This window comes from Mus caroli, chromosome 5 (assembly GCF_900094665.2).
Source record: "Mus caroli chromosome 5, CAROLI_EIJ_v1.1, whole genome shotgun sequence".
NCBI lineage: Eukaryota > Metazoa > Chordata > Mammalia > Rodentia > Muridae > Mus > Mus caroli.
This window is the reverse complement of record NC_034574.1, coordinates 59,453,625-59,468,656: the sequence shown is the minus strand read 5'-3', so window position 1 is coordinate 59,468,656 and position 15,032 is coordinate 59,453,625. Positions and strand designations below refer to the sequence as shown.

Sequence of the window (15,032 nt, the reverse complement as noted above, 5' to 3'; positions counted from 1 at the left end):
CAAAAAAAAAAAAAAAAAAAGAATCCAATTTGGGTGTCAGGCACAATAGATCAAGTCTGTGATCACAGCTCAATGGAAAGCTGAGGCAAGAGGATTGCCTTAAGTTCAAGCCCGTTTAGCTATATAGAAAGTTCTAGACCAGCCTGGACTACAACAGAGTGAGACCCTGTGGAGCAAAACAAACAAATAAATTGGGGTCGAACTAATCGCAGTATCACAGACTTGTAATACCAGGACTCAAAAGACAGGGAAAGGAGATTGCCTCAAGTTTGAGGTCTTAAAACAAAAACACAGGGCTCAGTGGGTAAGAGCACTGACTGCTCTTCCAAAGGTTCTGAGTTCAAATCCCAGCAACCACGTGGTGGCTCACAACCATCCGTAATAAGATCTGACACCCTTTTCTGGTGTTTCTGAAGACAGCTACAGTGTACTTATATATAATAATAAACAAATCTTTAAAAACAACAACAACAACACACACATACACACACACACACACACTGAAAGGAATTGGCCATATACTTCAGTAGAGAGTAAGCTTGGTGGCCCACACCTATAATACTAACTCTCAGGAAATAGAGCCAGGAGGACAAAGAATTCAAGGTCATCCTCAATTACATAGAGAGTTTGAGGCCAACTTGAGCTACATGAGACCCTATCTTAAAAGGAGGGAGGGAGAGAGAGAGAGAGAGAGAGAGAGAGAGAGAGAGAGAGAGAGTCAGTCTCAGGGACCGAGAGTGTAGCTTAGTGATAGAACATTTACCTGGCATGACTGAGGCCCTGGATTTGATCTTCAGAATTTGGGAGTAGACTGAGGATGGAGAATTTGATTTGAGCTGGTGGTGACACATGCCTGAAATCTCAAGATCTATCTATGTAGACTGAGCTCTCCTTGAACTGGTAATGCCACCATCTATGGATACTGTGTGTGTGTGTGTGTGTGTGTGTCCAAGAACCTTTGGAAGAGGCATGAATCCTCTGGAACTGGAGTTACAGGCAGGTGTGAGTTGTTGTGTAGGTGCTGGGAGCCAAACTTGGGACCTATTTAACAGCAGGAAGTGGTCTTAACTGTCATCTCTCCAGCTCTACTCCTTTTTAAATTATATTTTTCAATGTATTTTGTGTGTTCGAGCTATGTGCCTGTACCACAGTGGGTGTGGGGATGGGGGCAAGCTGGGGAAGTCCTTTTTTTCCTTCTTCCATCCTATGGGTTCCAGGGATCCAAGCCAAGTCATCAGGCTTAGAAGCATGTGCCTCCACCTGCTGAATTATCTTGCCTGTCCCCTCTAACTATCTCTTGAATTTCTGCTGCCTTGTGGCCTTTTATCCATCTCTGACTCTGAGAGTAGAGCATCTATCTGCCTGGAACAAAACAGAAACTAACTGAGCTGCCTGGAAGTCGTCCAGACCAGTCAGTCACTTAAGTACACTCTCCAACCTGTGCAGTGAGCTCCAGGTTTCCTGGCTTTTATGAGCTGTCACCCATGCTGGGGTGGGTCTTGGTGATGCAACTGTCTTTAGGTCATTTCTGCTCCTGTAAGCAATCCTTTACCTGTACTGCTGTAAGTAACCCCGATAAAACTCATCGGTTCGCCAAATTGGAGAACTTTGGTGGTATGCATACTTTGGTTTTGTCGTGGGGCTCCCTATCTGGGTGAGTAGGGGTGTGTGTATGTGTGTGTGTGTGTGTGTGTGTGTGTGTGTGTGTGTGTGTGTGTGTGTGTTGCATCTCCCCAGGAAAGGTCTTGTCACACAACAGTTGCATTTGAGTTTTCTTTTGAAACACACCTTTGATCATGTTTCTTCATATTCAAAATCTTGTCACTCATTCATAAGAATAAGGATCATTCACCTTGTCTGGTCCCAACCCACTTCCAGCTGCCAGTCCTGCCATCTCATCACACATCAACCTCCTGTCACAGAAGATAACGATGCTTTTTGTGTCATCGGACCTGCCTACGCCTTGTTTATGAGTTTCCTGGACTGGAACGTCTCCATGTTTCCACCTCAGCTGGGAAGGGTGACGTGGGCCTGTAATTGCAGCACTCAAAAAGCTGAGGCAGGAGAATGGAGAGTTCCAGGCTAGGTTGGGCTACATATATAGATCCCATCTCAAAACACAGAAAGCACATGTTACACCTCTAAGAAATTCAGCTCACTTCCCTTTCAACCCCCCCCCCCCCAGGCAGAACGAATCAATTCTTCCTGGCATTTTGTATCCACCACTGTGATCTTCTTACTTTGTATGATAGACATTTCATTATGAAGGAGTGGATCTTGCTTCTATTTGTCTGTGTATCCCCAGTGCTTGACTCTTCTTAGATAATAAATACACGCCAAATGAATGGACGGGTAGACTGTTCTGTGTCTTAGGGACAGCAAGTCTCATTTTGCTTGAGACAAGATCTTACACAGCCAACCCTCAAGCTCACGGTGTCAGTAAGGTTGCTTTGAACTCTGTGAACTCTTAATTCTCCTGCTTCCACCTCCCAAGCGCTACGATTACCCATGTATGCTACCAAGCGTGACTGGACCGTTTTCTTCTTCCTCCTCTCTTCTCTCCTCTCTCCCGCCCCCTCCTCTCTCCTCTCTCCTCTCTCCTCTCTCCTCTCTCCTCTCTCCTCTCTCCTCTCTCCTTCTCCTTCTCTTCCTCTTCCCCCCTCCTCCTCCACCTCCTCCTTCTATTTAGAAACTTTCTGAAGTTCTCACTTCAAAAATTACCCTATAGACTGTGTGTTCTGGCTCATGCCTATGATCCTTGTACATGAGAAGTGGAGGCAGGTCAGGGGTTCAAGTAATCCTCTACTGCATATCAAACTAGCTGTATGAAGAAGACTAAGATGAAGAGAAAGAGGAGGGAGAGGACAAGGAAGAGGGGGAGGGGAAAAAGGAGGAAGAGGGAAACAGACAAGGAGAAACAGCAATATTGTGACTCAGAAACGTGAACTGTAAACGTTTCAATATTTCTATCCCTAATCTTCTTTCATCTTTTTTCTCATTTCTGCATGTTCTGATTGGTCACTAAGCCTCATTCATGGCTTTGATCCTATGTTCTTCATCTAGTTTGACCCTATGGTGGACTCACACAGATATACTTATTGTATTTTATTTTGCTTTGGAGACCAGGTCTTACTAAATAGCCCAGGCTGGCTTCAAAGCCCGCATCCTCCTGATTGGCTTCCTGGGTCCTGGTATTGATAATGTGCCCTGTACCAGGAGGACATGAAAACCTAGGGGCTGGCTCAGTTTGTAAAGTCCTTCCTGCACAAGCAACTCCATTTCAGATCCTTAGCACTCACGTTTTAAAAAATGCCAGGGGTGATCTGCATATCCTTAACTCTAACATGTGGGGAATGGGGGTGGGATGGGCAGGCAGTGAACCAGCTTTCATACATGCACTCATACATACATATATCATACACACATATACACACATACAATCATACATACATATGCCACACACACACAGACACCCACATATAAGAAAAACTCTTGGGACTGGAGAGATGGCTCAGCGGCTAAGAGCACTGACTGCTCTTCAAAAGATCCCGAGTTCAAATCCCAGCAACCACATGGTGGCTCACAACCACCTGAAATGAGATCATGAGATCTGGTGCCCTCTTCTGGTGTGTCTGAAAACAGCTATAGTATACTTACATATATAATAAATGAATACATCTTTTAAAAAAGAATAAGAAAACCTTTCTGTAGACAGGCATGTTGCTGTATACCTGTAGTCCCAGCACCTGGGAGGCAGAGATGGAAGGATGACGGGTTTGAGGCAAGCCTGGGCTACAATACTGAGACCCTGCCCTAAAACAATCACTAAGCCATTCTGAATTTCTGCCTTATGACAGACAAGATTTCTTTTTTTTTTTTTTAAAGATTTATTTATTTATTATATGTAAGTACACTGTAGCTGTCTTCAGACACTCCAGAAGAGGGAGTCAGATCTCGTTACGGATGGTTGTGAGCCACCATGTGGTTGCTGGGATTTGAACTCCGGACCTTCGGAAGAGCAGTCGGCGCTCTTAACCACTGAGCCATCTCACCAGCCCAGACAAGATTTCTTATGACCACCAACCCATCAACTTTCCAATCTAATCCTCTAGCCACAGGGAACTCTTTCTTGCACTCACATCTCTGTGTCTCTGGGGTTTCTTGGTGACTTGCTGGGCTGGAGGGCACTTTTCTCTTTTCTACCTGACTAAGTCCTAGGCAACCCCTGAGCTTCTTGCTTCTGTCTCTATCTCCCCAGATTAGCTTTTTGAATGTGTGCGTTAGCTTAGAGGTGGCAGTGTATGCCTTCAATCCTAGAATGTGTGAATCCTGGGCTTCCAGACTTACAGCCATGGCCCATGGTTTGTCTGTCTCCGTATACTATAAGTTCCTTGATAGAAGAATAAAGACTCCAGTTTAGTTTGCTTGTTTGTTTGTCTTTAGCATGATGTGCAGAATCAGACAAATAGTAGATCCCTATAAGCATGTGGGGATAGAAGAATAGATGGAGCTGGCATGGCAGTGTACTTTTGTAATCTCAGCCCTTGAGAGAAGTGGAGGCAGGAGGATTAAGAGCTTAAAGGTTGGACTGAAGAGATGGCTCAGTGGTTAAGAGCACTGACTGCTCTTCCAGAGGTCCTGAGTTCAATCCCAGCAACCACATGGTGGCTCACAACCATCTGTAATGGGATCTGATGCACTTTTCTGGTGTGTGTGTGTGTGTGTGTCTGAAGATGGCTATAGTGTGCTTGTATAAATAATAATACATAAATAGTATTTTAAAAAAAGAACTCAAGGGTTCAAGGTCACCCTTCATTCTCTGAGGCTAATGTAGGTTACCTAAGGCTCTATCTCAAAACAAGAGCAAAAATCTCCTCAACACAAAACCAAAAGAAAACAAAGGATGTGTGTGTGTGTGTGTGTGTGTGTGTACAGGCATGTAAAGGATTTAAGGTCATGTATACAAACCTAACACAAAGTGCTAAGATGAAGTTTGAACTGTTGGTGTTCTCAGCACCTTGCATACAACCACACATTGGACTTCCCTAATGAGATGGGTAGCAATGAGGAGTCAAAGGCCCCAGTGGTCAAGATACTTGCTCATAGGTGACAGGAACAAGATTCAGGTTTTGGCCTTTGCCTCTATATTTTTTTTTTTTTTCTTTCAATGGGAAGGGTCTCAGGTAGCCAGGGCTGGCTTGAACTCCAGATCTTCCTGCCTCTGCCTCCCAAGCTGGATTTACAGGCATGTAATGAGATGTTTGGCAGACTGTGTTCTTAGCTACTGTACCTACCCTGGTGAGAGATGGTTGGCGTGCACCCTGCTGATGGATGGATAGGCTATCAAAACAAAGGGAAACAATAGAAGCGAAGATTAGAATGTTCACTCACAGGGCTGGTGAGATGGCTCAGTGGGTAAAGGCATGGGTAGTTAAACCCCATGGCCTGAGTTTGATCCCTGAGACCCACATAGAGAGAGGAGAGAACTAACTTCCATGGGTTGTCCCCTATACCTCCACGTGTGCACACATACATGCACATACCCGCTAAAAAGAGTTAAAAAGAGTGTATCTTTTTAAAGCAATTTCTTTTATTGTTTATTTATGTATATATACAGATATGTGTGTATGCAGGAATGTATGTATGGGTGCTCACTAAAGCCAGACGAGGACGTGGGATCCCTTGGAGCTAAAGCGCAGACAGCTGTGAGCCGCTTGAGGTGGGCGCTGGGAACTGAACTCGCAGCACATACTCTTCACCACCCAGTCATCTCTGTGGCTCCAGTGTTTAGAACTTTGAAACAAGCAGAGTCTGTGTTTCACAGTCAAGGCTGGCCTCAAACAAACTTCCAGTATTCCTGCTTTAGGGCGTGAGCACTGGAATTATAGGCATGCCTGTATGTACCATGCCTATATATACCATGCCTGGTAATGCTTACATCATTTGAATATGGCTTTTATGGCCATATCTGCAGTTAATCCTTTTCTGTAAAAAGGTCATGTCCTACAGTATGTTTCACATTAAGACCTCTGAGAACACAACTGAATCAAGGACTCACACCAGCACTGCTAGACTACTAGTTACCCACTTCGTTTACTCTAAGTTACATTCAGTACCTTGAAATCACCCATCAGCCGTTCTCACATATGATTCTAAGCCTGAGTTGAGCTGTGCTAGACTCCACTTCTCCAGATACACTCCTCTGAACATTTGGGATCCTAATATTTAGATGTATATCTACACTGCCTACTAAGTGCTAGGCATGGGCTTCGTTCTCCACCCCTCTAAGGCTCTTGCTATGCACCTGGCCTTGAACTTGCAATGCAGCCCAAGCTAGCCTTGAACTTGAGGGAATTCTCTTGCCTCAGCTTCCTAAGAATTAGGATTTCGAGTATGTGCTACCACACCTTGCTCAGACACTGTTCTTGGGCCCATTTAGATATAGCCAGGAGGATAGCCACACAGATTCATATGACACAGTACTAGCCAAAAATGGCATCCTCTGAGAGATCATGATTAGGATCAGAAAGCCAGGCTGCCTGGCTCTGCCACTTACTAGCAGTGGGTCCTTAGCTGTGGGTCCTACCTGCTCTGCCTGATGGTCTTTTCATCAATAACAGGAACAGGATGGCGATCTCTATCTCACACCATTGCCATAAGGTTTACACAGTTAATATATGTGGAGCACATGATATTGTCTGGCAAACACTCTAATAAGCTGTTAATAAATATTAGCAAGTTTCATGTTGGCAGCCTTTTCTGATAAGTTTTGCCAATTGACTGAGTTCTTTGTGTGAGGCTGTTTTCCATTATAAAATAAACAGAAATCTAGAGATCTGGTGTGGGGGATAAATTTTAAAGAGATATAAAGGAATTAAGAGCCTTTGCTGCCTTAACAAAACCAGTTCTTGGCTCTGAGTGGGCCTTTAAGGGCCTATGATTTACATTAGCGCTGCCTCCCTCTCAGCGGGGCAGTCTTTGGCACAGATATTTGTGCAAGAGGGACGAAGGTCAAGGGACTCCTGTATTGAAGGCCTTTCACAAAATGAAGGATTTGGCTTCTGAGATTAATGTTCGGAGGGAACCCCTGCTATACTTAATTCTCTTTTCTGTGAACTCAGTACATTTTTAAAATTCAGTTAGAGGCCCTCCTACAGTGTGGCATGGTAACTGCCAAGCCAGACTCCGACTAATAGATTTCTGAATGGCCCTCCTCACCCATGCGCGGTCACCATGGTCTGGGTTTGGCAACTGGGTTTAATCCCTTGGATTAGAGCGCTTGCGGGGATAACATGTCTTGCATTTGCACATATTAGATCCAGTGGGGATTTAATATTAATGTTGGAAATGAAAAGTGTTTTGTTTTGTTTTTTTAAGTCCTCTACAAGCATGGTCCTCAGATAAGAAAACCCAGGAGGCTGAAAAAATGATGATGAGGAGAGGCCTCTCAGACTCTGGTCGCGTGTTGTGAATTAACATCGGATTCAGTTTTTGGAGGACTTCTAATGAAGGAAGTCTCACCAGTGTCCATAGAGTTTGGGACCCAAGTGGGTGGCTTTATCTCATCTCCCAATACTTGTTCTGGTTCAGATAAAATTCGAAGAAATGAAGGAGAGAAGAAAATAAAATTACTGAGATGACATTGTCAGCTCAGACAAGAATTAAATAACAGGTGCCCCTGACCCACCCCAACCAATAAACTCAGCCATTTATCATGACCTCACCGTGATCATAGCAAAACATTGTTCTGTAGAGAAACAGCAGCACTGATGCCCTGTTCCAGACACAGCTCTTTGCATACCGTCCATTTAGACCTCCCATGGGCTGTTTAAGAGAATAACTGCTATGTATCGAAAATGTAGTGTGGCTGAGGCGGCTAGCTCTGTGGTGGAGGCCTTGCCTAGCAGATAGGAAGCCCTGGGTTTCACTCCTCAGTAGTGAGGGGGAAAATGATTCCTGGGAAAAAAAAAAAAAAAAAAAAGAAAGCAACCTCTGTCTTTCAGTGTCTGTGAGTGTGCATGCATTGCTATTCTATCCTTATAATGAGCAGACAGGAACTGCCATCGGCAGAAAGGTGAGGCTTGGAGAAGTAGATATTTTAATACACCAGAGAGGGGACTCACTATGTCACGTTGGCTGTTCTGGAGCTTGTTGTGTAGGTGGACCAGGTCAGTCTTGAACTACTAAGCCTTCTCCTGCCTCAGCCTCCAGAGTGCTGGGATTAAAGGCATTGGCTACCACACCTGGCCAAAGGCCATTTTTTTTTAGCTTCTTTAATCTGTTTCTTAACTGGGTGCAGGAAAAGCTTCAATAGCCATGGGATAGTGAGAAGCCATTAAAACTCTACCTCCCTCACCTATCAGAAATTTGGAGAAGTTCCTGGTAACTCAGTTTCTGAATCTGAGCTCTGGGGTAACGCAAATGATCTGTGCCTTACCTATCTAGTTCCATACAGTTGTGATCAGCATAATTGATAATTATTGTTTCTTTGGAAATGTCGCATATGTGAGTAATTCTTACTGTCTTGTGGTTCTTTACAAAGGTCTGAGGCTTGCCTCCTTTAATGAGAACGTCTTGGCACAGCATTGAACTAAGATATAAATATAGGAAAGACAATTCCTTGAGAGCCTGGGGGTAGGTGTTTTCCAGGTACCAATGCACAGGAAATGTTATTTCCCGTGTATTTTCTAAGTGCCAGGAACCGGGCTGAGAGTTCACCTTGCATTTAACCCCTAAAAATTCAGAGGAGTAGATGTTATTTCACAAATGCAGGAGCTGAAGCTCAGAGCAGCCAAGCAGTTTGTGTGGCATCATTCATCTCAGAGGTTAAACTGAAATCAGGTCTCTCAGTGAATGTGTACAGTGTGTGTATGACTGAGCATGTGTGTGTGCAGCGTGTGTGCGTGCGTGTGCTCAAGCATGTGTGGAGGTCAGAGACAACCCCGGATGTTGGACCTCGCCTTCCAACTCATGTGAGACAGACTCTCTTTGTTGTTTGCCACTGTGTGTGGCAGGCCAGCTGACCCATTCGCTTTCCAGGGAGTCTTCTGTTCCGCCTCCCGTGTCATCACAGAAGCACTGGTTCTACATGGGTTTCAGTGTGTTCTAACTCAGGTTCCCACACGGGTGCAGCAAGTGTTAGCCACTGAGCCATCTCCCCAGCCCAAGATCCAAACCTTCATGTTCTTTGTACTGATTCTGGAACACTGCCTCAGAGGCAGGATGGGACAGAGGCAGAAAGTCCAAGTCATGGGGCTCAAGGGCTAATGTGACTCGGAGTGGGATGTCATGGGCATGAGGGCCATCCACAAAACAGAAATAACTAAAGCTTGTTTTATCTTTCCATAGTCTGCATTGTGTTGTTTTGGTTTTGAGACAGTTTCCCTTGTATAGTTTTGGCTGTCTTAGAACGTGCTCTGTAGACCAGGCTGGTCTCAAGCTCACAAAGATCTGCCTGCCTCTGCCTCCCGAGTCCTGGGGTTACAGCACCTAAGCCATCACCAGGCTCATCCATCACCTGCCATTTAAAAAGTTTATTTTAGCCAGGTGTGGTTGCACTGGAGCAGGAAGGTAGCTTAAGTACTTACGTTCAAGGGCAGCCTGGGTGACATGGTGCAATGCAGTCTTAAAAAAAAAATCTGAGTTGGGGGCTGGAGAGATGGCTCAGCGGTTAAGAGCACTGACTGCTCTTCCGAATGTCCTGAGTTCAGATCCCAGCAGCCACATGGTGGCTCACAACCATCCATAACAAAATCTGGTGCCCTCTTCTGGAGTGTCTGAAGACAGTTACAGTGTACTTTCATTAAATAAATAAATAAATCTTTAAAAAGAAATCTGCATTATCTTTGCAATACTTATAGGGACAGGAGTAGAAAGTAGGGAAAATAATCACACGTTTTACTTGACCAGCCTGGGCTATATGGAATCTTGTCTTAATCCGCCTTTCACCCCTTTTACACTTCCTAAAAACCAACTCACAAAAGAATCATACTCACTTGGAAGCTGGGTGTATCAGTGTGTGTGTGCGTGTGTGTGTGTGTGTGTGTGTGTATGTGCGCGCGCACGCCCAATCCCATCACTTGGGAACTGAAGCAGGAGGATAGCAAATTCACTCAACAGCCTGGGCTGGGTGCTACAGTGTTATGCAAACGAGCCACAGTAGCACAGCACTATACCGTATCAAAGAGCAGGGGGGGGGGGTGTGGGGGAGTGCAGGCAGCAGCTGAGCACTTGAGGCAGAGGAGCAGACTGGGAAGCACACTGGAAGACTTGCTCCCTGGAGCCTGTGCCTTTCTCAGGGGCTCAGTTCCCAGGTGCAGCTAGCTCTACATCACAGGGCTTCTACGCATTTGCATTCATCCGAGGCCAAGGCTCAACCACGGAGCTGCACCTCTTTCATCTTCCCTCCCTTCCTCTCCTTCCCTCCCTTCCTTCCCTGTTGACTTTCTTGCTGACTTTAACAGACCCCTTGCTCTAATCTCTGTGGTCCTCGCTTCTCAAGGCTGTGCCCAGAGCTTCCTATGGAAAAACCTATTTTTTTGAAGCACAGAGCTGTGCCTCCTGTAGCTCAGAAAGTCTCTTGGAAACTGGGTTTCAAAGCCTTTTTTACAGCTGCGGAGTCTTGGTGGCTACCTAACTGTATCAACCCCCTAGGAACAGTGCGGAACTGGGAGTTTTTTACAGTCTGCGATTCTCAGTACATGTGTGCACCTATCGACAAAGTCTCCATTCTGAATCCAGAACATGGTTAAACTGGCCTGGGTTGACTTTTGCTGCCTAAAAGATAAAAGATCGAAGATCAAAAGGATGGAGAACTTCAGAATTCCTGGCTGGCTTCAGGAATTACTTTTACTAATGGTGGGAAGATTTGACTTTTCGATTAGACTGGAAGGTTGGCCTGCTCACCTAACTTCTGTACGGACAGTGTCTTCACCTCCAGAACTGAGGCAGACCCGAGGATCAGATTAAGGGAATGGGTGAAAGGGTTCCTGAGTAAGAAAGACCTCAATATAAAGAGATTAGGATTTCTTCATTTATATGTCAAGTTAAAAGGAACATAAATACCCCTTTACCCTCCACTATTACTATGGATGATATTTGAGTTTTCAATGCCTCCACCAACACCCCACACGCCCCACATTGCACAGATCTTCAAACTGCATGGTTCACTGTTATTTAGCACTGACTTTTTGTTTTTGGTTTGTTTTGGTTTGTTTTTTTTTTCGAGACAGGGTTTCTCTGTGTAGCCCTGGCTGTCCCGGAACTCACTCTGTAGACCAGGCTGGCCTTGAAATCAGAAATCCGCCTGCCTCTGCCTTCCAAATGCTGGGATTAAAGGCGTGCGCCACCACCGCCCCGCTAGCACTGACTTTTAACCTATGGAGTAACTTGCAGGGTGGCAGGTCAGGTCAAGTGCCTAAATCTGAGTCAGAATTACGCGCGTGACACAGACGTTGGATTTGCACTTCATGGAAGGCAGGGCCAACTTCTCTCCACTTCCCTTGAAACTTGTACACGAGTCGAAAATCAGTTGCACACCCCTTCACAAAGACTTCGTCTTTCCTTCTCCTTGAAACTGTCCACAGTGAAAGCAAAACTCCCATCCTTAGAATCTTCCAGAAACTCAGAGCTGTAGGGTAATTAACTTGCTCACAGGCTCACAGATAGTGAGGGCAGAGTTGGGTCTGGAGCCTCCTTCTAACTTTCATTGCACGTTTTTCTACGGGGGGGTGGGAGTGGGGAGATTATACATAATAATAGTATCACTAACAACGGTGGCTAACGCTATATGCCGATATTTTCAGCTTCCATTTAACTAGATGGGGGGAAATAGTTTTGGGTCCTTCTTTTAATTAAAATAGCCTACCGTGAAACAGTATTTTTTTTTTTTTCAGTTGCATGACATTGCAACCCGAAATCACAACTTTAGGTTTCTTGTGGTGCCCGCTTCCTCTTTTAGTTTGTTTAGTCACAGAATTCGATTCCTGTTGGCTGTTTCCGCGCCTGCAAACAGGCTTAGCGCTCCATTGAAATGCGGGAGGCTCCTTAATTCTTGTATAAACAGGTAACCCGAGGGGTGGGGCGGGGACCGCGGCCCTAGGGTGGGTTTCCTGGGAGTGGGGATGGGGGTCAGACCTAGAGCCTGTTCCCCAGCGATCAGAGGCAAGGTTAAAGGAGGGCTTGGCTGAGGTTTCTCCTTGCACTGTTTTTGTTCCCTTTCTAGAAACCAGCTGTAACATTAGGTCAGAGCGCATTCAGAATGAGCCACTTCGAACGAGCAGCGGCGCCCAGGCCCCAGGCCCTGCTGTGAAGGCTCCGGCGAAGGTCAGAGCTCCGGCCCCCCGTGACGTGCCTGCCGGTGCTCTCCGAGCCATGCTCAGCCTCAGGTAAGGACAGCCCAGGAGGTCCTGGCTTCCTGCAGGCCCGCGGCGGGGCTCGTCTGCCGCCCTACCTGCTCCAGCGCCTTCCTGCCCCGCAAGGCCGGGGGCGGTGGCACTGCTCACCCCGGGAGTCAGGCGCAGGGTCCTTAGTCCTTGGTGCAGGCTCAGGGTGGCTTACTCTCAACAGCCACAGGCGGCCGGAAGCCACTCTTCTAGATGTCCCCAGGTGGGGCAGGTGCCACTTCTGGGGTCCCTTCTGGATGTCTGAAATGGATGTGACTTTTTGAGCGGCCAAAGTTCGTAAATCCTCCGCATCGGGGCCAGTTCGATATGATTTTTTTTTTTTTTTAAACCTTCAGCTAAGGTATCCGCGCTTCTAAAACAACAGGAATGTTGCACTGGCCTTCGGCCAGCGGAGGCTCAGCGAGCAGGATAAAATTTCAGTGCAGATTTACGGGAAGTTGCCGGTGTTGGGAGTAAAAATCTGGTTTGGTGAGTTTAAGGGAAGGGAGTATACGAGACAACCTTGCTACTGTGAGGCGAATGGCCTCGTCTGGGGGAGGGCAGGAGGCGGAGGGAGGGAACCGGGAAGAGCAGGGATTGCAGAGGCACCGATTGCAGCCGGACTCCGCCGCGCTCCGCGGGATCCGACCCTGTGCCCGCTCCGCCCGGGCCACAGCCGCCCCGCAGCCCGCTCGTACGACCCAGCCCAGCCGGCCGCCGAGCGCCCGGACTCGGAGAAGCCAGGCTCTGGGCCGGGGAGACGTTTCTTACCGCAGGTCACTCAGGCTAAGAAATTGTGACAAACTGGAATTCCCAGAACCCGGGAAGAGTTAAAGCCTAGAGCGATCTGATCTGTTGCTTTAAGCCGCGCGGTGGGAAGTAGTTTGGAGACTCTTTAATTTGGTTTTCTATTTAAAAGTGGGCGGCCGGCGAAGATGTTGTAGGTGACTTCCTAGCCTTGTAGATTGCTACCGGGCTGTGAATGGTATTAATTTCTGAAGTGAGCGACGCCAAGTACTTACGGAAGGTAAGGTGGACTTTTGGCAGTTCTGACTACTGTCCCCATAGAGTCCTGACTTTTGGGAACAAACAAACAAACAACATTTTTCTCTCTCTATTTCCTTCCCCATTAGTATTTACCTCTCATTTGACCGTCTTCCTTCTTTAGTGGGAAGTTAAAGGGTTTATAAAAAGTTTTTTTTTTTAAAGCGTCAGCTTTTGGAGAGCAGATAGTCCTACGGTCAGCCGCATCTTGTTTCCTGCAGACTTTTCCATGGGGGGGGGGAGGTTGAAAAAATGTAATTGGTCTTTTTGAGGCACAGGTGACTAGATGCGGATTATTAGCTTGAGATTTCGGAATTTTTGGTGACTGGGGCGTCTCGCTTGAGTGTTAACTGGAGCAGAGTGGGGGCTTCCTGCAGACATTATCTCTGAAGGCCACCCTCGGCGAAGCTTAGTTGTTGCTTCCAGCGGAGAATTCAATCTGGAGACAAGAGTAGAGTCTACCAAATATAACATCTGATATGCCTGCAGTCACTGGGTGGCTAAGAAATCAGTCAAAATGAATGGAAATGGAAAATTTCAGAGAAAGGACTCTCTCTGTTTTAATTAGGTAAAAGTTGACAACACTCTAAGACTGTCCTAAGGCACTTAGGGATGTGGCTTCCTTATTAAGTCTTATCAAACTGATGAAAAGATATTCTCTAGGTACTTACAAGCCATTTTTGACTTGCTTTTGTTTTCCCTATTACTTAAAGTCGAACTTTTCTCCCCTCCAGTGAGTGTGATACTGACTCACTTAGGAGTTTCCTTAGGAGGACTGCAAATCAAAACTGTTTTTCAAGCTGCTGAGGTGGCTGGCCACCAAACTTGAGGACCTGAGTTCTAGCCTTCCCTCACAGTGGTGGAAGGAGAAAACAATCCTCTAAGTCGTCCTTGGACTTACTTACTTAATTAATTAATCAATTAATTAAAAACGCAGGCTTAGGTCAGGCAAGGTGGTACGTGCCTTTTAATTTACAAGTAAAAAGGCCAAAGCAGGGGACTGGAGGGTCCAGGGCAGCTGGAAAGCCGGGTTTGGTGGCTTGTACCTTTAACTCCAGTCCTTGAAAGGTAGGATAGGAGGAACCAAAGGGAGGGGAGGAGAAGTTCAAGGCCAGCCTGGTCTACAAGGCAAGTTCCAGGCCAGCTAAGGGCTGCACACTGAGACTTTGCCAAAACACAAAACAAACAAACACACAAGATAGATAGATAGATAGTAACTGAATGGTAAGTAAGAGTCTTACTGTGGAGTCAGACTAAGGAACACAAAGGGTGGAACAACCTGGAGGGGTGGAAGTTTTGATCACCAAAGGGTGGTCATTAGATCAGAAGTGTTTGAGACTGAGAGTTGCAGAAGCCACAGCCAAATGGCAAAAGTTGTCAGCAGGGAACACAGCCTCTAGATGGACCAAGGCCCTCAGCCAAAAGGAGAAGGTAGCATTTTGTGGGGTTCAGGCTGCCGTTCAGTTATACAGTACTCTCTCAGGACCCTATGTGATGACTTCGGGGGTGGTGCCCACAAAACACAGCTGTCTGAGGGAAACTGGAGAAAGAGGGGAGGGATAGCCTGGGTATTTTTCACGTCCGCCTTGACCTTCCCCTTGTTCT

At 46.3% G+C, this 15,032-nt stretch overlaps 1 protein-coding gene across 5 annotated transcripts in view; it reads left to right on the top strand.

Moving 5' to 3' along the window:
• The first annotated feature begins 12,010 nt into the window (after nt 1-12,010).
• Nucleotides 12,011-15,032, top strand: part of Rbm47 (RNA binding motif protein 47) — a 131,863-nt gene continuing 128,841 nt past the window's right edge. The window contains exons 1-2 of one of the 5 annotated variants that reach the window (XM_029477763.1): nt 12,011-12,064; nt 12,224-12,386. The gene's annotated coding sequence lies outside the window, so the exon portion shown is untranslated. Of the gene's footprint in view, nt 12,065-12,223; nt 12,387-12,448; nt 12,873-12,951; nt 13,411-15,032 lie in introns of those variants that run through there. The other 4 variants (XM_029477765.1, XM_021162451.2, XM_021162455.2 and 1 more) reach the window with 4 other exon arrangements.